Source organism: Malania oleifera, chromosome 8 (genome assembly GCF_029873635.1).
Source record: "Malania oleifera isolate guangnan ecotype guangnan chromosome 8, ASM2987363v1, whole genome shotgun sequence".
Lineage (NCBI taxonomy): Eukaryota > Viridiplantae > Streptophyta > Magnoliopsida > Santalales > Ximeniaceae > Malania > Malania oleifera.
The window spans coordinates 88,189,414-88,214,927 of record NC_080424.1 but is presented as its reverse complement, the minus strand read 5'-3'; the positions used below and the strand labels follow the sequence as shown (position 1 = coordinate 88,214,927).

The window sequence follows — 25,514 nt, the reverse complement described above, 5'->3', positions numbered from 1 at the left end:
CCCGCGATGGGTCGATAGCATGGGACCAACGATAGGTCAATAATGTGACCCCAGCGAAGGGTCAATAAGGTGGGACCGCGATAGGTGCAATAAGAATGGGGACCATGATATAGTCATAGGTGGGACCATGCGAGGGTCCATAATGTTGGACCGCGAAGGTTCAATACAGTGACCGCAAAGGTTAATAAGTGGGACCCGCGATGGGTCAATAAGGTGGGACTGCGATGGGTCCATAATAAGACACCGTTGAGAGGTCAATAAGTGGGAACCGCAATGGTCAAAAGGTGAGGACACGCGATGGTCAATAGAATGGGCCCGTGATAGGCAATAAGGTGGGACCCGTAAGGTTCATAAGATGGACCGCATGGGTCAATAAATCGGATCGTGATATCAATAAGGTGGGACCGCGATGGTCAATAGAATGGGACGCGTGATTGTAATAAACTGGGACCGTGTAAGGTCAATAAGGTGGGCACCGCGAAGTCATAAGGTGGGACCACGATGGGTCAATAAGGTGGGACCGCGAGGTTTCCATGGAGAATGTACCGTTATATGTCAATGAGAATGGGACCGTATAGGTCAATAGGTGGGACCGCGAAGGGTCATAAATTTTGGACCACATGGGTTCAATAAGGTGGGATCCCATAGCGATTGGTCAAGTAAAAATGGGACCGTGATAGGTCTAATAATGGTAACCGGATGGTCATATTGGGACCGCGAGGGTCAATAGTTGGGACCGCGATGGGTCAATAAGGTTGGGAACATGATGGCCCACCCTAGGACCTGATGGCTTGCTTCGCAATGTAGAATCGCGAGCCGTAGGGACACTATTGTCCAGCCATGGGACCAATGATGGCTTGCTTCGAATGTAAGAATCCTGCCGTGGTACACGATGAATCCAGCCATGGACACATGTGGCCTTGCTTCGAATGTAAAATCGAGCCGTATGGACACGATGATCCACCATGGGACCCAATGTGGCTGCTTCGATGTACGAATCCGAGCCATCGGACACGATGAAGTCCAGCCATGGTACCAATGATGGCTGCTTGCTCGCCTGTAAGAATCCGAGCCGTAGGGACAAAAAACGATTATCCAGCAACCCCCATGGGACACAATGATGGCTTGCTCTCGAATGTAAGAATTGGCCGTAGGGACACCTGATCCAGCCATGGGGCCAAGATGGCTTTTTGCTTTCGAAGGGTAGAATCCGAGCGCGTAGGACAACATGATCCAGCCATGGGACCACATGATGGCTTGCTTCGAATGTAATATCCGAGCCGTATGACACTATGATCCAGCCATGGGACACCATTATGGCTTTGCTTCAGAATGTAAGAATCCGAGCCGTAGGGACACTGATCACACCATGAGACACAATGATGGTTTGCTTTTCGAAGTCAAATCCGGCCGTAGGACACGATGATCCAGCCACCTCAATCCGTAACCAGATGTGAAGCAAATTTGGAAAGTTTTACTGCTCTATTTGTAAAATGCACTTGGGGTAAAACGTCTTAATGTCAATGATGATCCCCATCCCCTATCTTTGGGATTTTGTTCCCGTAGTTCAAAATAAATCAACGTGTGTCTAGGGTCAACTTGCCCTAGTTTTCCAAGTAAATCAATGTGTGCTTGGGGTCAGTTACCCCAATACAACTGAAATCTCTCCATCCAAGATGTCAAATAATCATTTGAAAGCTCAAGACAAGTGTGAAGGGTGCTCTATTGCTGCTTGTGATGCTAGAATGCAATGATATGCTGCTATATGTATGCATGTTGCTAACTGGTGATTTTTATTTTTATTTTTGTGATGCTAAAATATAAAATGCATAAGATGTATGGTAATGCATGAAATGCATGACAATGCATGAGATGCATAGTAATACATGAAATGCATGGCAATGCACGAGATGTGTGGTAATGTGTGCATGACATGCAAGGCGATGCATAAGATGTATGGTAATGCATAAGATGTATGGCAATGTGTGAAATGCATGGAAATGCATAAGATGTATGGTAATACATGAAATGCATGCAATGCATGACGATGCATAAGATGTATGGTAATGCTTGAAATGCATGACAATGCATGAAATGTACGGTAATACATGAAATGTAGGTACTGCATGCAATGGATGATAATGCATGAAATGTAGATAATGCATGAAATGCATGACAATGTATGAGATGAATGGTAGTGCATGGAATGCATGGCAATATGTGAAATCTAGATAATGCATGAAATGTATGACAATGCATGAAATTTGGGGTAATGCATAATAATGCATGAATCTTTTCTCCCAATGCACTCATGATCAATGTCCTCATCTTTGGTCTCTACATGAGGTTCGCCACATTTGAATGGATTTGTAACCGATCTTAGCTTAATCTTCTTTATTCATCCGGTCATGGAAGTGATTGACTCAGCTCAAATGAAAATCATAAAATCTGCCCCAGTTGAATGGACCTACAGATGATCTTGACTCTGATTTCCTATTCCAATCCGATAAGAAAGTACTTGAATGGGACCTACTGAGACTCAACTCGGAATTTGCCCCAGTTAAATTCATCTGTCACCGATCTTGAATCTATTGTTGGATTCCTTTTGAACTTGGCATAACATTTGCCCCAGTTTGACTGCTTTTTCTCCACAAGGATCTTCTTTATAGAAATTTCTGGTGATTCTGAAACTCTTTGACTATCCATCCCATTGGAATGATTATGCAATTATGACATCAACTTGGGAAATCAAAAGGTCAACCACCCAAAAAGATGTTTTACCATGTTCCAATGTTATTACAAGAAAAATTTATACCAGTATTCAAAAGCCATATGATATTGATGTTTAATTTACCAAACTGAATGGCTGATCTTTTCTTCGACTGTCCCAACTTTATCGATGGCCACCTCTCTTCTTTTGTTTCATCATGCTGTGAAACCATTAGAAATTTCACCTATTTAAACGTTGTCTTTAGTTTAGTCAAGTTCAACTCATGTTTTGATCTCAAGATGGTCTTTAAGACTCGGGACGAAACGTAGGCTAAGGGATACAGGTTTTCAGAATAAAAGGGAAACTAAGGCTCAAAAATACCACCCCAAATAATGTTTTACGCCCCCAGTTCAAGTTGAGACGTTTTGCAAGATGTTGACCGAACTTGTTATTCAAACAAGCTGCCTACGTACCTTTTCAGGATCAGGTCATTACGTAGTTCAGACTCAGCATTGAGTCTGACAAATCATTTGAGACAACAATGTATATCAATCTGGTCAGGACTTTCATTTGGACTGTAATATAGGCTAAGGGTATGGGTTAAAGAAAGAAAGAGTTAAATAGGGCTCAAAATCATCATTTTCATCAAGGGTAATTTGGTCAAGGATCACATGCGTAGTATGTCCCTTATTTTCTTTCTCTTTTCTTCTTTCTCTTTCCATTTGCTTTTACTGCTCCCTTTTGTTTTTCTCTATGAAGGGATTTTGTCATTTTTGTTTGGACTTCATTTGAGACTGATTTCTCTTAAACTGCCCCAGTGTGGGGTGTGATCCTTTGACGGGTTAATCAATAAATAAATTTTTCAGGCTCAAAAGGGCTTGCAAGAGATTTCTTCTTTGAATTTCTTTTGGGTAGCAGAAAAATGGCCTACCATCATTTCGATAGCCCATTGTTGTCTCATATGACTTGCCAAACGCTAGGAGACCCAACCCAGGTTAACTTTTTGGTGAACTGACTTTTAAGAAAAGGCTAGTTTAACAATCAAGCTCAACTTGGTTAGCAATTGGTAAATCAATATTTGGTTCTTTTTAGGAATAACTGGTCGGCCAAAGATGGCCATCTATCATTTGATCAAAACATGAATAATGAATTGACTTGAAACTCTTGGCACTACATATATTTTGCTGAATTCCTTCGAGAACATCTGTCTTCATAGGGTGAGGAAAATTGTTTTATCTTCTTCTGATTCCACCTCCCGTGTTTGGTTTTCAAAATTAACATCACTTTCTGGCTTATGAATATTGGTATTATTATTTTCCTTATCTTTACACGAAACATCAGCAAACAAACTCTTGGTCAATTGAACTCAGGACACAAGTGATATGAAAAGAATGCATAATTCAATTTATTGATGAAAGGAAAATTGTCCGAGACAATAGTGTCGACAAACTTCCAGAAGATAGGGAATTAAAATGACATCATCACATGAAACAAACTAGATAATCAAAAACTTGCCCCTTGTGTACTTTTGCTCCCTTTGGGCTCCTTACGAGAACTCTAGGATCCATAAATTGACAGATTCTTTTGCCTGACCTGGGCTCCTACAACATATTAACCATTTCTTTCCCCGTGATTGGGTAGGGGATCACTCTGGATTCCTAGCTGCTTATCATTGAAGACCAACCAACCGGCATCCCTCAACGACTGTACCTTGTGTTTAAATGTCCAACAGCGGTCAACGGTGTGACCTGGAGAATTGGAGTGATACGCGCACTTAGCGTCCGGGTCATACCATTGTGGTAGAGGGTGTCGTATGGCTACTCCAGGGATTGTTGAAATAAGCCTTCTTTCGAGCAATTGGGGGAGCAATTCCGAATAGGACATGGGAATTGGTTGCACCCTATTAGGACCATATCTCTGTGTTTGAACATTTTTCTGTGTGAGCTTAGGCCTATAGGGAACAGACTAAGGCCCTGTGCCTACATGCGCTATTTGATTAACAATATTTCTTCTAAACCCTTGGTTATGACCTCTTTGGTATAGTCGCCCTTGAATCATATGAGTTTCATCATCCTTCTTCCTATATGCCCATTTCTTGTCTGAACTAGTTTCTTCGCCACTACTTCTGGCTTTTCCGACTTTGATGGCTGTTTCGATTGTTCCATGAAGTCATGGGGGGTTGCCCCTAAGAGATGCCCAAAGTAGGGATCTTTCAATGTATTCACGAATAGGGAGATAGCCTCCCTATCTTCCACCGGAGGGTTCACTTGGATGGACATGTCCCTCCATCTATATGCATATTCTCTGAATGTTTCATTAGGTTTCATTTGCATGCTTTGCAGGGTCATACGATCAGGTGCCATCTCTATCACATGGCGGTACTGAGCTATAAATGAATTTGCCAGATCTTTCCAAGTACAGATTCGAGCTCGATCTTGATGAATATACCATCTGATAGCTGCTCCAATCAAACTATCTTGAAAGCAATGCATCATTAACCTCTCATTATCAGTATGTGCAGCCATTTTTTGGCAATACAGGCGCAGGTGGGTCCGAGGACAGTGGGTCCAATCGAATTTTTCAAAATCCGGCAACTTGAATTTTGGCGGAGTGACCTTTGTACTAGGCAAAGGTCATTAGGGTCAACGAAGTCAAATGTATTATACCCTTCAAGCAATTCAATTACTTTCAAGCGCTCTTCCAATACGTCACAACGATGCTCAGACTCAGATCTATTTATCCCCATATCAGGAGTTGCTAAGGGGGAAGTCCCTGCCACTGAAAACCCCTGTGCTAGCACAGTCGGGATAAATGGAGGCATATTTGGCATTGGATCCCCCATGACGCCCGGCGGTGGAGCTGATGTTTGTCCATGATTTAGGGTGAACCCTGGAGGATGAGTAGGGTCTATATCTGTTTCAGCATCATTTTGTACCCCTTTTCCTTTGTTCATCAACAATTCCATAATTTTGCTCACTTTTTCAATCAATTCTTCCTATCCTTGTTCTATGCCCAGGACTCTACCTTCCAATTGTTCACTCATTTCTTTTGCCCTTCTCCTGGTATTGTATTGATGCATGACAGTCTCAATGTTGCTTGCTCAAACGAATTCTGTGGCTAGGCACTGCAAACCAAAACTTTCCCTTTTTAGAACTGAATGCATGATTATGTAAGGCATGAATGTGTGAGTATCTAATGCATGACCATGAGATGTAGTAAATGTTTGTGCATGGATGTAACTAGTACAATTACACATACAAATAGAGATATGAACATGCATGTGACCTATCGTGCATGATTATGTGTGAAATTACGCATGAATGCATGGATGCAATGAATGTTTGTGCATGAATGTACCTAGTGCAATTACACATACAAATAGAGATATGACCATGCATGTGACCTATCGTGCATGATTATGTGTGAAATTATGCATGAATGCATGGATGCAATGAATGTTTGTGCATGGATGTACCTAGTGCAATTACACATACAAATAGGGATATGACCATGCAAATGACTTATCGTGCATGATTATGTGTGAAATTATGCATGAATGCATGGATGCAATGAATTTTTGTGCATGGACGTAACTAGTGCAATTACACATACCAATAGAGATATGACCATGCATGTGACCTTTCATGCATGATTATGTGTGAAATTATGCATGAATGCATGGATGCAATGTAACCTAACTAACTACTTTGTCAGCATTCTAGGAAAAGCCCCACTAATGAGAGATTTTAAAACAATCATTGATGGGCCACAATTTCAATTCAATTCTTCCCTCAATCATTCTTTTCCTTGATGACGGTCCATGTACCTCAGATTCTATAAAGGGTCAAATTATGATCTGAGGTTGGGGTTGACCCAAGTTAGCCAACCCATTGGATTTGTTCAATACGGGCTTGTGGACTTTAGCGTGCACTTGGGTCTCAAGTATATTAAAATATGGGCTTCAATATATTTCATGATGGGATCAGGCCCTAATTTTAAAAGGACTTGGGCTTAGATTTGCTTAGAAAAATGTTGGCCTATATTTTTAGGGTAATAGGGCCAAAGACCATTTTTGAAAACTGGGTTTGACCCCTTTTGGAAAATTAGGTCTGGGCCAAATTTTACTTAGGAAAGGGTTGGGCCTATACTTGTTATTTCTCAAAAAATTGGGCCCGAGTTATTTGAAAAGGGTTGGGCCGACCCATATTTTAAAATAGTTGGGCCAAGTGCTTCATTTTGAAAGGATGGGCCTTTGTCTCATTACTGGGCTTTTTCTGAATACTGGCTAAGTAATTATGTATGTCTAAATGTATGTCAAATGCATGATATAATACAAAGTATTTCACAATATATATACAACACACTATTCATGGAGAAGGATGTGGCTCCTGTCCCAACCTAGGGTAGGTACGTATGTATAGGGTTCTTCATGGCTCTACCCTAGTTAAGGAAGACTATAGACAAGTATGTGTGGGTAGGTTCTAACTCTATTGACAAAAGGTTCCCAGTTTGGAATTTCATCCTCCCCCATAGGGGTCCGGATAAAACCCACACTGAGTGGAGTGGTTCGCGGGTCCCATCAAGCTCTGCCACGAAGGGACTGACGCTATTACACTCCTATCTAGTCCTAGTAAGGAAAACTCGGGTATAGAGCGTGAAAGTGTGTGATTTTAATTTTTAACCTAATCCCACTATCCCCACATTTATTCACATGCTATAAACAATATGGAAACAAGATATCTACTATCTACAAATAATGAAACACAATATATGCAATTAATATGTTTATTCAAAAAAAAAAAAAAAAAAAAAAAGACATTTGGAAACAAAATATTGTTAGTTAATATACTTACTTAAAAAAATTATGGAAGCAAAATATTTACGATTAGTATACAAAATATCTACTTATTCAAAATATCTTACAATTAATATGCTCAATTTAGAATATTTAGAAACAAAATATCTACAATTAATATTCACACAATTAGGAAACAAAATATTTTTAATTAAGTAGAGTTATTTGTAAATTATGGAAGCAAAATATTTACAATTAAGTAAAGTTATTTACAAATTACAATATTTACAAAATATGGAGTAATTAAAAGATTTATCAAATTAGAACTTGGGATAATTTCTAATTAATTAATGGCTCGACTCTCTAGGTCCCCAGCGGAGTCGCCAAGCTGTCGCGGCGTCCCGGGAGCGCGTGTGCCCCGAGCGGCGAAATTAAAAATTAATTTTAATATGGTGTGGAAAAACATGGATGTCGGAGTCGCCACTAACCTTTAGTGCGGTTAGAACACATGATTACTACCCCGTTAGGGGTAGAATCAGTTTACATTACCAGAGTTGGGGTCGGGAGTTCGGTTACGCGAGGGGAAGGTACTAGCACCCCCTACGCGCCCGTTCTTACGAACGGTACCTAATTAATTTGAAATTATCCCTAAGTTAATCTAATAATTCTTCAAATTACTCCTATTTTATGAATTTATAAATAAATGTGAAAAATAAATAAATAAATAAAGATAATATATACATATATAATCCCTCAGAGCTTAGGATACGTGAAGCCCGAAGGCTCATACCCCCGCAATAAAATCATAGGGATTAAAATCAAAATTATTTAAGAAAATACGCTCCCACATTTTAAAATTGTAAGTAAAAGTTTTATAGGAAAATATTAGTATGGGAGGTTTTAATAATAGATATAATAATTTAAACATAATAAATAAGTAAATAAAATAGTAATAAACTAGAATATTAGGATACCAAAATACATACTAATCAACATGTATAATAGAAGCTAAAATATCTAACATACCAATAATAGTAGAATATAAATAATAATAATATAGACTAAGATAATGAGCAAATATTAAAATACTACATGTGCGTTATAAACAAAAATACTTAAACATACCATAATACACATAATTACGATAATAATAATAATAAATATCCACAAATAATATAATACGTAATAGATTACTATAATACTATATATACTAAACATACCATATAATAGCATGATACCAAAACACAAAGAATATTACCTAAAATATTAAACTTACCATAATAATTAATACCTTGTATATTAACATACTAAAAATATAATAATAATATATAATATTACCTAAAATGTTATATTACTAAATGTACACGGTCACCTAAAATACTAAATTAAATGTATAATGCTACTTACAATTCTAAGTTGCTAAATATAAATATCATTTATTCAAATAAATATTATAGCATTAAAAATTCCACAACAATGTTATGAACACGACAAAATGATAATACAATCGTATACAAGAAATAAATAAATAATAAACAATAATGAACATCAATATATACGCAATAGCAATATATATACAAAATAACATTAAGAAGAAAAAAAAAATATATATATATATATATATATAAACAAATTACAAAAACATCACACGTGCATGTGTGTGTTTGTGTGTGTGTGGACAAGTTGTCCAAGAGATGAAACTCAAAGTAATTAATCAAATCAGTAAATATTAACAAGAGAGAGTTAGAAACAACCGAGTAAGGTTTCAGATTGATCAGATAAGAAATCGCCGCTCGATTGGCTTCATCTAGTTGAATGCGCATACACCGACGATTCCACTGCTGCGACGGTGAGACAGCTGTGTAATAAATTAAAATAAAATTGTAAAACTTAAAATAATAATCTGAATGGTGAGAATTAAGATAAAAGGGCCAGAAACAACCTGGTAAAATTTCGTATTGATCGGATAAGAAATCGCCGCTCGATTGCCTTCGTCTAGTTGAATGTGCAGACGCCGATGACTCCACTGCTGCGGCGGTGATACGACTTTGCAAGAAATTAACACAAAGGGAGAAAACTCAAAAGACGAATCTGAACGGTGAAAATTAAGAAGAAAGGGTTAGAAACGACCTCGTAAAAGTTCGCATTGATCGGATAAGAAATCGCTGCTTGATTGGCTTCGTTCAGTTCGATGCGCAGACACTAATGACTCCACTGCTGCGGCAGTAATACGGTTGTGCAAGACATTAACACAAAGGGAGAAAACTCAAAAGACGAATCTGAACGGTGAAAATTAAGAAGAAAGGGTTAGAAACGACCTCGTAAAATTTCGCATTGATCGGATAAGAAATCGCTGCTTGATTGGCTTCGTCCAGTTCGATGCGCAGACACTAATGACTCCACTGCTGCGGCGGTAATACGGCTGTGCAAGACATTAACACAAAGGGAGAAAACTCAAAAGAAGAATCTGAACGGTGAAAATTAAGATGAAAGGGTTAGGAAACACCTCATAAAGTTTCGCATTAATCGGATAAGAAATCGTTGCTCGATTGGTTTCATCTAATTGACTGCGCAAACGCCAACGACTCCATTGCCGCCGCACAAGACTGCAAGGTAAGATTTTTCTTTCTTTGGTTTGTGCCTCTTCCTCTTTGGCTTGGCTATGGCCCCCTTATATAAAAAAAATTCTGTAAACCCTAAAAAAAACTTCCTTTTTGATTTTATTTTTCTTTTTCTTTTCTTTTTTTTGCTTTTACTATTATGGTAATAATGAAAATAGTAATAGTAATAATAATAATTATAATAATAATAATAAAATCAATAAGGTAATAATAATAATAATAATAAATAATTGTAGTAAAAGTAAAAATAATAAAGATACTATCAATAAATTAGTAATAATAATAATACTAATAGTAATAGTAAAAATGACAATAATAAAATAATAATAATAATAATTATAGCAAAAAATAAAAATAAAAATAAAAATGAAGTAATAATAACAATGTAAATAATAATAATAATAATAATAATAATAATAATAATAATAATAATAATAATAATAATAATAATCATATCGGGCCTGGGTAAAAATGGGGTGTCTACAGCTGCCCCTCTTTGTAGGCTTCGTCGCTTCAAAGTAAAAGTAGGAATTCTCCTACGTTATTTGTAGCAACAAGCCTGCAAAGATAAAAGACACTGATTTTGGACTAGGCCCAATGTAACAAAAGAGACCAAAATGATTTGTGAAAACCGATTTGCATGTATGCTTGAGAGTCCATGAGAATGACTTGCGTCGAGTGTAGGAACCCGAGCTATAGTTCAAGGATGGGGACTTGCACCGGGGTAGGAACCCGAGCTATAGTTCAAGGATGAATTCCAACTTCGTCCCATCGACGATCCGCTTCAGCAGACTTGAAGAGAACTCCGCCAGGAACGTCGTGGTGGCCTCAAATCGTTGATCTGGCGATTGACGGGGTTGAAATCGAAAAGAAAAGAGGGAGAGGTTGTAGGAGAGTGAGAGAGAAGAGAGTAGTGCTGATTTTCTGTGATTAAAATGAGTTTAGGGCTATTTATACTGCGGAATTTGTCGACGAGCCACGTCATCTCGTCAAGGAGTCCTTAAGTAATTTTGTCAGCGAAACTTACCCTTCGTCGACGAAATTCAGAGTAACCCAAATTCTTCTCTCGATATTTTCTCATCGACGAGATCCTAAAGAGCCCTCATCGACGAACCCCCATATTCCTCAACGAGGCCTGAAAATTTCTTGAAATTGTTATTATCTCCAAAGTGCGATGTCGTCGACGAATGCTCCACATTCGTAAACGAAGTCTACTGCCTCCTTCTGTTCCTGTTTCCATTTTCCTCCCTCTTTATTATTAAAATACTATTATTCTTCGGGTCACTGCAATGAGAGTGGTAAAATTTTACCCTAGATAATATTTATTGCAATAAAGTGTGTTTGGGGGAACTTTGATTAAGAAAAGGCCAAAATATTTAAAAGAAATTTTTTGACTAATCAAAGTTGCTAACTGTGCAAATGAAAGAAGTATTTATAGAGTTTTTGAAAATATGACTGTTTGGGGACATGGTTGACATTTTGAAATTTGTTTAATTAAAATTTAATCGTGTTTAAGCGCTATAAATTACCGAGACCCGAGAGGTTTAGTCGGCTAGCACTAGCGCCGGTTGGTTGACCTTACACAGACGTTTTGAACTTTCAACGAGACTTGGTCGGCTGTGGGCAATGCCAGTCAGTTGGTCTAGGCGATTTTTCGAACCTTCGTAGGTTTAGTCGACGAGGGCTGAAGTTTGGTCTTCTAGTATAGGAGCTCAGTTAGCTGAGGGCCTTTTTTGAACTAAAATGGTTAGTTGGTCGATACTTTCCTAAAAAATCAAAAGTAGAGGGTTGGTTAGTAGGTCATTTCAGTTCATTTTGGGGTCAATCAACCTAGCTTGTCCAAAACTACAATTTTGCCCTCAGGGCATGGTCGGTTAATTGCACTTTGAACGAGCAAGGGTGCTCGACCGAGGTTAGTGAAAAACTTAAGGTTTTGCCCTATTTTGACCTCACTACAAAAAAACTGGTTTTTAGTGATGAATTTATTAGTGACAGATTCAATTTCGTCACTAAAAGTGGGTATTAGTGACGATTTTTAAGAACTGTCACTAATAATGTAAGCATTAGTGACAGTTTTAGCAACCGTCACTAATACGACCTTATTAGTGACGGTTCTAAATCCATCACTAATAATTTCGTCATTAAAAACCGATTTTTTTGCCGAAACCGTTGCGGAAAACCATTTTTTTATGTAGAAATTATCTCGAGAAAATATTAGCGACGATTCTATGGGTATTAGTGATGAATAAAATCTGTCACTAAAAGTCATTATTAGTGACGATTAGGTAGCTATTACTAATATTATATTATTAATACATAAAAATAATATAGTTAACACTATTAGTAAGAAATTTTCAAAATCGTCACTAATAACATGTATTAGTGACGGTTTTGAGTCGTCACTAATAGTCTTTTTATTTAAAAAATTTAAAAATATATTTGTAAACAATGGTAATGACGGTTTGGGAAGATTCGTCACTAATAGCAAGGTATTATTGACGGTTTAGATTCGACACTAATAGTCTTTTCATTTAAAAAATATAAAAATAATTTAGTTAACAATATTAGTGATGGTTTGGGAAGATTCATCTCTAATAATATGGTATTAGTGACGGTTTAGATTCGTCACTAATAAGCTCTTTATTTAAAAAATATAAGAATAATTTAGTTAAAAATATTAGTGATGGTTTGGGAGGTATTAGTGACAGTTTAGATTCGTCACTAATACGCATAAATATATTTACCCGCGCCGCTTGGGTTTCCCCAAATTCTCTCATTTCCGTCCTTTCCCTTTCCCTCCTCCCCTCCCGACCCTATTCTGTTTCCCTACTCCCCTCTCGATCCTCCTCTCTCCGTCGCAGCCCCAGTCCCTCGCCTTCGCCATTTGTTATAGCACCTCGTCGTTACTGTTTGTTGCAGCCCCTCGCCCATCGTTGTTTGCAGACCATCGTAAGCCCCTCCCCGATCGCCGTTTGTAGAGCTCGTCACCATAGCCGTCATAGCCCTTATATGAGGTTTGTGATATTATAGGGAATTCTTATTTTTTCCTCAATATTTATGGGTAATGCCCAATCCTCACCTGTGCTAAGAAAGGGTATTGTGAACCTTATGCTCACCTTTACGAAAATCTTAAGATTGACTAATATACATTATATACCAAATAATAGAAGAAACTCGATTTCTGGATCTATCCTCAATAAGGTTGGTATCAAATTGGTTTTTGAGTCAAAAAAATTAATCTTGACTCGTAATAGGGTCTTCCTGGGTAAGGATTACTGTAATAATGGACTGTTTGTATTGACTATTATTAATAGTATGAATAAAAAATATTAGTTCTTATGCTCATTTAGCTGATTCTTTAGATCTTTGGCATGATATATTAGGACGTATAAACTTTTCTTATGTTAAAAGAATGAGGAATCTAGGTCTAATAGCAAGCTTAGCAAACTCTAACCAAAAAAAAGATGAAATTTGTGTAGAAGCTAAATTTGCCTGAAATTCTTTTAAATATTTGTTAACTAGAAGTAAACAATTAGTAGAATTCATCCATAGTGATTTAGGAGATTTTAAAATTTAGATGAGTAGAGGTGGTAAAAATTATTGAATAAAATTTGTTGATGACTTCTCAAGATATACAATAGTTTATTTATTAAAATCAAAAGATGAAGCTAAAGATGCTTTTACTAAGTTTAAAACAGAAGAGAAAAATAAAAAAAGATATGAAAATTAAAATATTAAGAATTGATCAAGGAGGAGAATAAGAATCAAGATTTTAAAGTGAATTTTGTAAACAAAATGGAATAATACATGAAGTAACATCTCCTTATACACCTGAACATAATGGTATATCTGAAAGGAAAAATAGAATATTGAAATATATGATGAATGCAATGTTAGTAAGTTTAGGTTTGCTTTCTAATACGTGGGGAGAAGTTATTCCATCTACCAATCATATACTCAATATAATAACACCTAAGAAAAGTGATAAAACACCTTATGAATTATGGAATAGCTATAAACCCAATCTAAAATATGTGAAAGTGTGGGATCATTTAGCTAAAGTAGGTTTGCAAGAGGTAAAGAAAAGGAAAATTGGTCCTAAAACTAGTAACAATGTATTTATAGGACATGCTCAAAATAGTGTTGCATCTAGATTCGTAATAGTTAGATTTGATAATAATGTATTGGAACCAAGTACAATAATAGAAGCCAACATTTTTGAAAACATTTTTCCTTTAAAAGATAAAGGATAAGTAATAGATAAAACATCTAGTGGAAAAGAAATTTTTGACAACAATGTAAAAAATCCTAAACCTAGGAAAAGTAAAAGATGTAGAAAGGAAACGGCTTATGAATCTAAATTTGTGATAAATTTTCTAGTTGAAAATGATCCACATACATAACAGCAAGCTATAACTTCACTAGATGCTATATTTTGGAAAGAAGCAATAACACATCTAAACAATAGGGTGTAAATGAGTATTCAAAAAGAAGTTAAGACAAGAAGGTACTATTGATAAATTTAGTAGCCAAAGGGTATAACCAAAAGGAAGGAGAAGTTGTTTTTCATACTTATTCGTTAGATACAGAGGTCACAACTATTTGAGTTTTAATTGCCTTAGTTTCTATATATAACCTATATATACACCAGATGGATGTAAAAATTGAAATCTTGAATGGTGATCTAGAGGAAGAAATTTAAATGGAACAACCAGAAGGTTATAAAGTAGAGGGTGCTAAGTATAAAATTTGTTAATTAGATGGATCTTTGTATGCACTTAAACAAACACCTTTACAATGGTGCGAAAAGTTTGATAACATTTTTATAAGTGATGGACATGAAATTAATGAATTTGATAAATGTTTGTACAATGGATTTGATGGTAATTGTGGTGTAATAATATGTTTATATGTTGATGATATGTTAATACTTGGCACTAGTTTAGAAATTGTCAACTCAACCAAATTGTTTCTTGCATCAAAAGTTGAAATGAAAGACTTGGGGAAAGCAAACATAATTATAGGTATAAGAGTTATACATAAGAACAATGGTATTTTTTTTTATCATAGTCACATTATGCAAAAAAAAAAAAAAAAAATGAAAAATTTTGATCACATTGATTGCACACCGATTAAAACTCCATATGATGCTAATTTACAATTAAAGAAAAATAAAGTGATCTTATTGCTAAGGTTTAGTGATGAGTCCCTAAAATACATGATTTTAGACCCTCATTTACCTTTGTTTATCCCCATTTTTTTATGTATTTACCCAGAGTTATCATTGTTTAGAGCAATGGAAGGTTTGTTTGTCTTTTCCGGAAAAACAGGTTAAAACCATGGAGTTCGGCATTACAAGAAGATAAGGAGGATTTGGAGGATTCAAAACTCGAATTCAAGTGTTCAGCCAAACTCCAGAAGCTTTAGATCATAAATGGACATGAAGATGATGCTCGACCATGTGGCGCGACCAGCAACACATAAGGGAGACCTAGTCTTCCACTACAGACTCCAACGTTCAGACTGAGATCAGAATGTTGCAAGGTACAACCAAGTGCGTGACCAAGTGACGCCCTAGAGCGACCACATCGAGATATTGAGATAGAATTGAAATTAAAAAGTATTGAGAGTCTCGACAAAGTGTTGGACCAAGATACCTTTAGGGGCGACTATGTCAAGATACTGAGGTTTCCTGAAGATCGAGATACTGCAAGTCTCGACCATCAAGACCTTGAGGCATGATGAATTCGAAGATATTGAAGATTCGAATCCCTGACTTCCCACGAGATCCAACTAGGGCATGTACAAGAAAGCCAGAGGAGCGACTTGGCCGACAACGATGATCTGTTGCGCGAGATTTGTTACAAACTTTCCTAATTTGTAAAACAATCCTTGTAAACCCTAGAGCCTATAACTATTCTCTATGAACACAAGCTTTGGGTTCCATTTTGGCCTCTCTTAGGTTAGTGACAAAACAAGGAAGTCATTCAAAGCCAAGTTAGAGTAGGAGTAGAGTAGTTTGGGTTTGTGTGTGCAGTGTTTGACGACCTGTGACAAATGGCAGCATTCATACAACAGCCATGTATATTAGGATCTCCTCTTGTATTTCTGACATTAGTGATAGACATTTTGAATAATAAAAAGATTATCTTTTTACTTATGCTTTCATTTACTGCTTTCAATTTACTGCTTTCCGTTCACTTACTGTGTGTTTGATGAAAGATTGCAGATAGGGATAAGCATTGTTGCATATCAGTCAGAGGGAAATAGTCGGCTATGGAACCGCGGAGGTGTTCGTTATCGTTGAGACAGGGTATACTCTAGTTCTCAGCCATACTTTGGACTATTGGTGCACCCTTGCTACCCTGTGTCCTCAATCGCCCCTCTCTGGCTTTGGTCCACTTGGATTAGTACTTCTATAGAAGTCTAGATAAGCGTAGTTAGAAGCATGGTGTCCAGCGTCTAATTCAAACCACAGTATTGCTTTGTAGGAGTAGGGTAACTTAGAAATTTACTTGTTTTCCATTAGTTTAGATTTATTTTCTTTCAATTACATGCTTTCCAGTAATTGTTAGACAATCACCATTGCAAAATATCATCTTTCCCTTCTTTTTCATAATAAGGCTTTAGTAAACTAAATTGGAAGTGGTTTAATAACTACGCTTCAAGTCTCCATGGATCGATACCCAACTTACGCACTTTCTACTGAACTTGGGATAGTTAGGTTTTACAAATATTATTTTCGGTAGTTAAGGAACCAAGCCTTGGCAAGCCTACCAAATTTTGGCGACGTTGCTGAGGACTTGACTACGGTTATAAACCAACTTCCACTTTAGAGTGTTAGTGCCTTGTTTTTTGATTTTCTCTCTTTTTTTTTTTTCACTTTCTTTGTTAATTTCTATTTTCTTTATTTTTTTTTGTTTTGAAGTCTGAATCTGTGTGCTTACACGTGTGTATGTTTATTATGCGTTCTTTGGAACTCAAGATAGTTCCTATAGATCTTGAGATTGAGAAATCTCGTAGGTCCCTTCGGAAACCTATCTCTAATCCAGAGAAAGCTAAGTTGTCTGAACTAAAAGACATGGTCGAAAATAACCCACTGGTTCCTACTGAACAAATCCCAGAACCCTATCTTCCCCACCTGCCTATGGTGGGAGAGCAACACCTTCGGCCTCTTAGGGACTACTTTGTACCTAATGCATACATATCACTGTCCTGCATCTGATTCTCTGATGTTTAGGCAGCACAATTTGAGGTAAAGAATTCAATCATCGCGATGCTGCCAACTTTCATGGGAATAGAAAATCCTTATCAGCATCTAGATGAGTTCTTCAAAATTTGTTCCATCATCCGCATCTCTAATTCCAGTGATGATGCTCTCCGTCTTAGGCTCTTCTTGTTCTCCTTGAAGGATAGAGCCTAAAAGTTTTGTGGACATCCTTAGAATCGAACTTGGTGGCCAAATGATCCACCATGCAACATGAATTTCTTAAAAAGTACTTACCCATTGGGAAGACTAACCAACTTCGGAGAGCCATCACAAGTTTCTCACAGATGGATGGTGAACTCTTTTTCGACACTTGGGAGTTCTTTAGGGACCTGCTTCATAAATTCCCACATCACCAGGTCCCCAAGTGGCAATTAGTCCAAACTTTCTATGAAGAGTTGGCTAAGAGAGATATGTCCATGGTTGATTCGTCGTGTGGAGGTACTTTACTCCCCAAGCATGAGAATGAAGCATGGATTCCCTAATCCATGCTCATGGCTGCCACTCGTAAACTACCTAATCCATCAACCTCTAAACTAAAGGGAGTTTACGAGTTGGCCACTAGCCAAGACCTAGCCCCTACCCTGCATGCCATATCCAAAAAATTAGACTAGTGCTTGTCCCTAAGACCGCCGAAAATGGCGTAAGCAGAGGTATATGCAATCTGCTCCAACCCTTCTCAAACATGTTACAATTGCCCTCACGCGCATTCCAACCTAAGCTTATGCACGAGGAAGTAAAGGCCACCCACAAGGTATGATAAGCCAACTAATGACCCCTACTCGAATACCTAGCAACCTGGGTGGAAACAACATCCTAACTTTTCGTGGAGGTACCAAGCTCTGGGTTTTCAAGCCCAAAGACCTCCACAAGCCTCGAATGCTTTGTCTCCACTGTCGCAACGTCCTGAAGTGTGTGTGCCCCTGGGCGGCGAAATAAAAAATGGGGTTTAATATTTTCAAGAAAAATAGGAACATTGGAGTCGCCACTAACCTTTAGTGTGGTTAGAATACATGATTACTACCCCGTTAGGGGTAGAATGGGCCTACATTACCAGAGTTGGGGTCGGGAGTTCGGTTACGCGAGGGGAAGGTACAAGCACCCCCTACACGCCCGTTCTTATGAATGGTACCTAATTAATTTGGAATTATCCCTAAAGTTAATCTAATAAGTCTTTCAAATTACCCCTCTATTAGTGGATTTACAAATATACATGCAGTATAAATAAATAAATAAATAATACAAAAATATATGTACTATATATATTCCCTCAGAACTAAACGTACGTGAAGCCCGAAGGCTAATACCCTAGCATTAAAATCATAGGGATAAAAATCAAGAAATACTCTACAAAAATAGGTCCGAGATTTGTTTTCAAAATTTAGAGAATTTTCATAAATAATTTAAAATGTTTCCGAAATTCTCTGGGAGGTTTCAATACATGATAATAGGGTAATAAATTAAGATACTAAGCTAACATATAATAAGCAATAAAATATCATATGCTATACATATTATGATATATTAGAATATATATATATACACACACACTAATAGGTAATACTAGATATAATAATAATAATAATAATAATAATAATAATAATAATAATAATAATAATAATAATAATAATAATAATAATGTATAATGTAGAATAAAATACTAAAAATAACATAATACTTAAATATACCAATATTCTTAATATAAATGTATAATCTAAGAATACTAAATATAACAACATACTTAATATAGCAGTGTACTTATATACATCATATAACAATATAACAATATAACAATATACATAAATATGAACAATAATGGTAATAATAATTTACTTCTATTAATGATAATGATAATAAGGATATGATGCATAACATAATAACTACCTCAATATGAACACACAATACACATATGGAAGGAATTACCGAGATTAAGGAAACAATTCAAAGTTACGATCAAAACATGGAAACCAATTAACTCTAAATTTGGCGGGTGATTATATAAGGGTAAGCAAACAGAGAAATTATGGAAACAATTTAAAACTAATACTAATACGTAAATATTCAATACAACCACTAAATAGGAAATTATGGAAATAAATCGAATCAAAAATTGACGTACAGCCCTAAAAATTAATATGCTACATATGAAATAAACACTAAAAATGACCCCACATATGAACATTAATTATGACAAAAACCCTAAACGCAAAATAAATCAACACATTTAAAAATGTAAAAATAATTAAAACCCTAAACGAACTTAAACTTAAAGTAATCAACATCCTAAAATTAGGAAACTTCCTAATTAAGATTAGCATGAAATCCTCTAGACACTGACAAATATGAACATCTCATGACTATAAGAGCAACACTTTAAATAATAAACAATGATATTATAGTAACAAATAATATACAATAACATATGATAGCAAAATGAAACAATAAACCATGATAAAATATAAATGTGCATATAACATTAAAAAGAATAAACAATGATAAATCACCATATTACATATATAATAAACCATAATAAATATACATGTATATGCATAACCATATAAAACAATAAACCATGATAAACATAAATATATATACATAATAACAAAACAGATACAAATATAACCATATTAATATAAAAAAATAATTAAAAATAAATAAATAAATACCAAAACAAAATCTCACCTTTGAGCAGTGTTGTGTGTGTTCTGTGTATGTGAGTGTGTGTGCGTGTGCAGGGAGGCTTACCGGGGGAGTGGCCGCTGTTGGTGGCTGTCAGCCGGAGAAGACGACCAGAGCTGGGCATGGCAACGACGAACAAAGGACGCACTTCCGGAGTTGGAGATTCAGGGACTCAAGCAGAAGAGTCGCAGGATTTTTTTTTTGTTGCGTGGCCGTGAAGCTGGTGGCTCACGGTTGGGGTCTGGGAAGAGGAATGGTGAAATGATGGCCGGAGATGGTCCAGGCCATGTGTGCGCTTTCTATTGCTGCCCTGCGTACAAAGGAAAGAGTTAAAGAATGGAGATATGAGGAGAGTGATGGAGAGGGGGGGGGAGAGATCATGTATGAGGCCGCTGTTGTTATGGGTGCTTCGCGTTGACAGCACCGGTGAAGGGGATTGCTGCTGTGTGCGTCGGATATGTTGCCGTTGCTGGAGAAGATGGTGGTGAAGTGATGAGTCGCCTGGTTCATCTTTGTGCTTCTCCCTGGATAGACTGGTCGTGTGGCGGCAGGGAGTGGGTGAAGGATGTTGTTGCTGTGATAGGGTGGCCAAAGTGCAGCAAGTGAAGAGGAGTTCTTTGTAGCAAGGCGGTGGTGCGGTGGTCTTGCGGGCTCTCGGTGGGGCTTGCTGGTACTTGGTGGTCGCCGGAGTGAGCTGCAGAGGCTGGTGCGGCTACTAGAGGGTGGTCGTGCGTGCTGTTGCAACGGCGGCTGTGGACAGCTCGGAACTGCAGTGACTCTGTTGGCAGCTGAAGAAGCAGGGAGAGTGGGATGGAGAGAATGAGGGAGATGGAAGGAGGGGTGCCTACTGTGTGTGTCTCTGGGAAGAAGAAGAAAAAGAAGAAGAAGAAGAAGCAGCAGCCATTTTTTTTTAAATCTTTCTTGCCTTTGGTTGTGCGCTACGCTGTGCGCCGCTAAGAGTGTTCTTTTCCTTCTTATTTATAAAAAATCAAAACCCTAAAGCTCCCTCTTTTATTTTCTTTTTATTTTTTTTATTTTTTTATTTTTATACTTTTATAATAATAATGAATATGCCAACTAATAATAATTCTTAATAATAATAATAATAATAATAATAATAGTAATGTAATAATGACAAGATTTGAAAATAATAATAATATAATAATAGTACGATAATAATAATAATAATAATAATAATAAAGTAATATTTAATAATAATAATAATGCAAAATAAAAACCATGATAATAAGGTCAATGATGATAATAATAATAGTAGTATAATAATAAAATAATAATAATAGTAATAATAATAATAATAATAATAAATAAATAAATAAATAAAAATAAGAATAAGAATAATGATAGCAAAGTAATAATAATAATACTACTAATACCCTAATAAAAAAATAATATTTAAAATAATGATAATGATCATAATAAAAATAATAATAATAAAAATAAAATAATAATAGAAAGAGTACAATAATAATAATAAAATAATATCTAAAAGTAATAATAATAATAATAATAATAATAAAGAAATAACAATATTAATGCTTTTGTTATATTGGCCCCGAGTAAAAATGGGATATCTACATCCACAACCATACCAAAATCTCCAAAGTCATCCTAATTTAGCCCCCATACTTTCAACCGCCCAGCGGCTGTCTTCCTCACAACTCAAGTACGACATATTTCAAGAGATGGTGCTGAGGTCCTTTAAGAATATTGAACCTGATCGCCAAGCGGTTTGACAACTCCTTCACTCTCACTCCCAATCCATTGTGAAGCTAGAAGCTACTTTGGGATAACTAGCTGCTACTTTGAGACGAAGAGATGAAGGCAAGTTGCCAAGTCAGCCAATAGTAAATCTTAAGGGACAATATAGGGTAGAATGTGAACCGGACGCTGGCCCCTTATTATATTCTGAGCAGGCCTAGGAAGTAACCACATTTCAAAATGGCAAGCTGATAGCTGAATAAGGCAAGGAGCAGCTGAGCGCGGAGGAGACTCAAGATGAAAAACTAGAAGCATCCAATGCTGATTCATGCACTCTTTCTTCTTCTAGGCAAGTATAAAAGACCATTGAGTCTCACACCTACAACAAGAAGAGCAACACCTCACTTTGCCCCCCCCTTTTTATGGCTACCTAGTGACACATCCGGCAACCCCACTTGCACCATCTATATTTAGGAAAGAGGCTTCCACTGAGACCATCTGGGACATATTTAAACAAGTGAGAATGGATAAACCTCTCCTCGATGACATTAAGTAATCACCTGCGTTCATAAAATTCCTTAGGGACTTGTCAACGTAGGGGATTTATCAAGGGTGCACATGGATGGTTTGGTTAAGCAGGTCGAGCATATGAGTTCCATAATATTAAAGCACCTTGTTCCTAAACTAAAAGACCTTGGCTCACCTACTATTTTGTGTGTAATTGGTGATTACACCATTGATGGGGTTCTTCTAGATTTAGGAGCTAGTGTGAACATCCTTTCATATTCTTCCTATCAAAAACTTAACCTAGGAGTGTTGCGACCCACCTCGATTTCTTTATGCCTTACTGATCGATCTCTTAAGCAACTCGGGGGTGTGATAGAAGATGTGGTAGTCAAGGTGGGAGATTTCCTTTGCCCTGTTGATTTCATCATTTTAGATATGGAGACTTCCACAAACTCGATCCCTGCCCTTTTGGGACAACCATTCCCAGCCACGGCTAATGCTTGTATTCAATATAGGACAGGGATTATGGATATCTTATGGGGCCATAAGCAATGTATGTTGAACATATTTAATGCTTCCCAACACCCTCTAAATGCCATCCAAGTTGTTGATAATACGTGATTGACAAAATTGTTAGGGAAGCAACTCCTTCAATGCTATGGCAACACCCTTGGGAAAGTACGCTTTAACTTGATAGCCCTATCACTGCTGAATTTGTGGACCCTTTTGATTAATTTATAATAAAATATGAGTGGGTCCCCAATTCTGAACATAAGTTGGGGTATGCAACTTCGGGTGTGAGGACGAAAAGAGAGAAGCCAATGCTACTTTGGAACCAGGATGAGTCCAAATTGAGCTTCAATGTGTCTAACTGAAGATGGTAAACTTAGTGCTTTTGGGAGGCAACTCGATAGTTTTTATTTTCTTTTAAAGTCCTTAGGGTAGTTAAAGGAGACTAACTAGAAGTCGGAATCCTTAAAGTAGGTCATAGGATAAGTTAGAGGTATGCGATTAGAGTAGGTAAACTTATTGATATTAATGACATATACATGGTGCTTTTGGCTGGCATTGGTCTTTTGTGCTACAGGGTATCTCTGCATGCATGCTATTCTGTTATTGTATTTTGAAGGTACACTATTTGTTCTTATTAACATTGCACTGTCCTACCCCTTGCCCGGGTTCTATTTTCCTTTCAACACTTTAGTAAGGACACTGAAGTTCTAAGTTGGGGGTAGGGGGTGGCACGTTGTATAGCATATTCATGCACAAAAATGACACAATTTTAAATTTTTTAAAATAAATTCCAGTGAACTATGCTAACATATTTTATACCCTCTACATACACCTACATAACCTAATGTTGCATGAATAAGCTTTTCAGTTATATGATTTCATTATGCTCACTAACGATGTAGTAAATTAGTTGTGTAAAGATCACATAACATGGCCGAAAACTTGATATTACTCTAGGTTGTTGACAAGTGGTTTGTTCGGGTCAATACTGCAATATAAACTCTAGTATTTAGATGGTACTTCACAGGGCTAAAAACACACTTACACGTGATTTGTAACACTTAGGGTTATTTGAGAGCATTGAGAGAACAGTCGTGGTGACTATGACACCTTGTGTGGTATTGTTGAGTCATTCATTCATTGCTCGAGTTTTTGACGTCAAACTTTGAGTATATAAAACTCAACTTTCCGTTTTTTGCTAGATTTCCTTTGTCAACTAGTCTTTCCTCTTGAATTATCTAGCCTAGACGCAACATCAAATGGGGAGATATAAACTAGGTCTTGTAGCTTACTCTAGACATAAAGTTCAAGCCACCATTAGAGACCTACTTTTTCCATGGACTCTTGCTCGAGCTACATCCCTATTGGAAATGTAGACACCCTATTTTTACCCTAACCAAATAGAACAAGGGGTTCCCTTTTTATTATTATTATTAGTATTTTTATTATTACTTTCTTATAATTATTTATTTATTTATTATTATTGTTATTATTAATTTACTATAATTATTATTATTACCTTATTATTATTATTATTTTATTCAAAATTGATACTTTATTATTATTATTATTATTATTGTTATTTGTTTATTATTATTATTATTATTATTATTTATTATTATTATTATTATTATTATTTATTTTCCTATATTATTATAAGTAATTTATTATTATCACTATTATTTATTTATTATTATCATTATTATTATTATTTATTTATTACTATTTACTATTTAGTAGTATTATTATTATTATTACCTTATTGATATTTATATTATTATGATTATAATTATTAATATTATTTCCTTTTTCATTATTACCATAAGAATAAAAGTAAAAAAGAAAAAAGAAAAAAGAAAAAAAAAGGAAAGTTGTTTTAGGGTTTTGGGATATTTTTTTTTATATAATGGCAATAGGGGTTCACACACAGAGGGGGGACAAAAAAAAAAGGAAAATTCACAAAAAAAAAAAACCTAAGCTTGCACGCACCCTCTCCTTCTTCTTCATCTTCTTCTTCTTCCCAGTTGCTGCAACAGCAGCCGCCTCACTCCACACCTAGCCACCATTCTTCCCCAGCCGCAGCTTCCAAATCGCTGCAACACTCCGACGACGCCCACCGCCATAGTTTCTGGCGTCTCTCTGCAACTCCTAACTCCAGCCCTCAACTCCTCCACTGCTGCAACCACCAGAGCAAGCAACTCCACGCACCAGCAACAGCTCCAACCGAGGTTGTCTCCGGCCTCTCCACAGCAACCGAGAACCGTCTCCACACCAGAATCACACCATCAGACCGCCCATCCACGCCACACCAGAACAGCATCAGCCCTGTCGCCATCGCCCCCTGCTCCTAGCCACTGCAAATCCATAGCAACCGCGAGCCATCACCAACTACAGCTTCAGCACCATCTGTGAATAACCGAGACCCGAGCACCTCCATCTGCTACAACAGACCCGAGGCTTCCCTCTGCAACACAACCGCAGCCGAGCACCACCACCACTCCACGCTTCCCTGTTCAGATCTCCCACAGTAAGTCCCTGTGTAAGTCCCCTGTACACACAGACCACAAACACACACATATACTCTGTATACATAGAATTGTATATATGCGGGATTGTCTATTTATTTTTGCAGGTATTAAATCACTGGTATATTCATGTTATTTTTGTATTACTATTATTATTATTTTGTATGTTATTGTTGTC

The 25,514-nt window shown here is 36.7% G+C and overlaps 1 non-coding gene across 1 annotated transcript; it reads right to left on the bottom strand.

Moving 5' to 3' along the window:
• Positions 1-17,648: 17,648 nt before the first annotated feature.
• On the bottom strand, positions 17,649-17,754 carry LOC131163171 (small nucleolar RNA R71). The gene has a single exon (XR_009138949.1). It is a non-coding gene; the product is annotated as a small nucleolar RNA R71 (small nucleolar RNA).
• Positions 17,755-25,514: the final 7,760 nt, after the last annotated feature.